Genomic DNA, 3,457 nt, shown 5'->3' on the forward strand with positions numbered 1-3,457 from the left:
CGTTACAAGTCCAACGTGACTTGTTCAGAACTGAAAAGAATTGGAAACTGGGCTTTTTAATCACTTGCCAGAGATGTGGGTTGGGTGATTTTGAAAAGAGGGTGTGGAAAAAGATAAACGGGCTATCAACGGTGGTGAAAGAGAAGATGATGCAAAATGGGTTTAAATTAAGGTGTGAATGGGGGAAAGGGGGTTCTCTCTAACTGAGTGTAAGATAATGAAGACACAACCACACAAGGAGGAAGAATGTTGCTCTTCTGGTGTTAAATAAATCTAGATCGATACGTTTTCACAGTATACATCATCACTGCCTTCACACTATGGAATTCAGGTGATTGATCTCTTATTGGCACTAGTAAGAGTTTCATGTAACATAGAGCAAAACTAACAGTATGAAGTTTAGGCTGTTTTTTACACCTGTCATTTTTAATATTCTTTCAAATTCGCAGTGCTTATCGTTAAACGTTTGATCTTGAAGTTAGTGTCAGATGGAATGTAGGAGGTTGAGGGGTGGCAGTCTAGAAATTTATAATATCATGGGAGGCATGGATAGAGAGAATAGCGAAGGTCTTTTCTGCAGGATCGGGGAGTTCAAACACTGATGCATAGCTTTAAGGTGAAAGGGAGGAAACTTGAAAGGGACTTTTTTTTACACAGAGGGAATGTATGTATGCATGCATGGAATGAGCTGCCAGAGGAACTGTGGTAGATACAAGTACAGCTACAGTATTTCAAAGACATTTGGACAAACATAAGAATGGGAAAAGTTTAGAGGCATATGGGCCAACTGCAAGTAGATGGGATTAGTTTAATTTAGAAAAACTGGTCAGCATGGACAACTTAGACCAAATGGTTTTTTGGGCACTGTATGATTCTAGAAAGCAAGGAAAATGTACGAAAACATATGATGTAATAAATTGGCAAGAAATTTAAAAGCAAGCATCATGAGCTTTTCCGTCGACATATAAAAAGCTAGAAGATGTGTGTGTGTGAGCTGAATAAGAAGTGAACTGAGGAAAGTACATTGACGCCATTAGGAGGGTGTGACTGGAGAAGTGGCCATAGGGAACAGGCAGTAATTTACACCAGTATTTTAAATCATTCCTTTTGGGGAAAGTACTGTAAGCATATCAATGCTATAAAGAAAGTGGTAATAGGAGGGAGGGTCTTGAACTGTCTCTAACAAAAGGAACAAGGTTTTTTTTCTAACTGACAAGAATAAGGGTAGGCAGGTCAGCAGTATTTCATAGTTAATTTTAAAAGAAGTGGTCACACAGTGACTAGCGGCACTGCGTGAAAAATTCCATAAATCTCAGGATTATAGGAGTGTTCCATCGAAACTGGAGAACCTCCAATGTGGCGCCAGTCTTCAAGAAATGAATGAGACAGAAAGTGAGAACCATTTAGCCTAAGCATTATTGCTGTGAATCTGCTCGAGCCTGTTATTAAGCAAGTAATTGCAGGGCATTTAGAAAAGCTTAATGCAGAGTTGGCATGGTTTTGTGAAGGGGAAACTGTTTTTGTTCTGTAAAATTATACAAGTTCGTTTTTGGAGATCCCTAAGAATGTCAAGATTAGAGTCATGCAAGAAAAGCCCAGCATGTCAGGCAGCATTCACGGAGAAGGAAAATCGATGTTTCGGGCAGGAGCCCTACATCAGGAATCCCTGAGAAAGTGACAACCAGATTTGATGAAGGGAGCTGGTCAACATAAGGTTTTCTAGAGATTATTCATAAGGTATCACAAAATAAACGTTCTGACACAAGACAGAGACTCGTAGTATGATGAATAATATATTAGCATGTGATGACGGTTGCTTAACACAGAGAAATCGGAGAGTTAGGATTAATGGATTTTTATGAAAAAGACGTCTCAACTGGGTTACCACAAATACCAGACCGATGGCATCAGTTATTTACAATCTATACTGATAGCCTGACGGAGGGAGCTGAGTGCAATATACATCCGAGTTTGTGGATGACACTGAGAACCAAAATGCAGGCTGCTATTTAATGAAGAGGACTCCCAAAAATGGAGCAGTACAAAGGGATTGGAGTCTTCCTGTGTATGAAACGTAACGTCAGCATGCTGATGCAGCAAGTAACTAGTTTGGTTCATGAGGCAGCTTCCTGGGATGGGAGGGTTGAATTATTGAATACATTTAAAATGGTGAGGCGATTATTCATTATGATTGAAATGAATGCGGGTGATATTACTGAAATATACAAGATGCAGAGGGGGCTTGACAAGGTAGATGCTGAGAAGGTGTTTCCCCGAGTCTCGAACTCAAGGCGGTAGATACCGAATAAGGAACATCGATTTCAATTTGAGGTGAAAAATGATGTACTTTCTCAGTAGGTAGTGAATGTCTGGAAGTCCCTAACCCAGAGAGTTGGGTAGGAAAGTGGAGTTGAACCCGGAAGTAGATCAGCCATGTTCTTATTGAATGAGAGTTCAGGCTTGAGGGGTCGAACAGCCGATTCATGTTCCTACTTCTTACGTTTTTATGTTATGCTTTTGGAAAGTAATTGGTTATTTTCCTGGAAGTCGTGTCGTACAATGTTGCATTCGGGAGAGGAGAAAATTGGCCTGAGATAACCCTGGATGGGATATGGGAACTGCATTTAGAGCAATTCCAGAGCAGAAGTTACAGAGTGGGGAAGCCTGGAAAAAGGAATTGCGGCTGGGGGTCACCTCCTGACCAAGCATGGAATTTCCAAGTGCATTTCCGAAACTTCGCCTAACCATTGGCGTGGCCTCGATCTGCCTGTGTGTAGCAGGTCTGAAGAGCTGAATGGAACATCAGAACCTAGGGTTGAGGGACGCGGGTGGGTCAATAAGCCCTTTGACACTATTCCACCAGTAAATAAGGTCATGGGTCATCTCATTGTGGTCCCAGCTGCCCTTTTCTCTCCATGCACCATTATCCCTGATTCACCTGTCTATGGAAAATCAGATAAATCCAGCCTCGATATAATATAAAGATTCAGCCATCCTAAACTTCTGGGAAAGGGAATTCCAACTTTGTGAATTTTTCCTCACTCTGTTTCTGACTGAGGTTGGAGGGTGTCACTGCTTCCTTTTCTAGTCCCACTCCTCCACTGCTCACAACAAATTTTAAATGTAACCATGTTGGTGATGTGACCGATGATAAACGTCTCAGACTGGGTCAGGTTTAGTGATAGGAAGAAGTCAGGCAGATTTCTTTTGTCAACCGCATGTAACTAATAGGGCTAATGGAGCAGCATGTTAGATTTGTGGTTAACACTGCTGCCTCATATCAGCAAGGAGCTGAGCTCAATTCCAACCTAGCCCGAAACTCTATGTGGTTTTTGAACATTCTTCCCGTGTCTGTGTGGGTGTCTTCCCAGTTCGGCAGTTTCCTCCCACAGTTCAAAGATATACAGCTTAGTTTGATTGGCCATGCTGAATTACCCAGAGTGAGCAAGGATGTGTA

Source organism: Hemiscyllium ocellatum, unplaced genomic scaffold, assembly GCF_020745735.1.
Source record: "Hemiscyllium ocellatum isolate sHemOce1 unplaced genomic scaffold, sHemOce1.pat.X.cur. scaffold_402_pat_ctg1, whole genome shotgun sequence".
Taxonomy (NCBI): Eukaryota; Metazoa; Chordata; class Chondrichthyes; order Orectolobiformes; family Hemiscylliidae; genus Hemiscyllium; species Hemiscyllium ocellatum.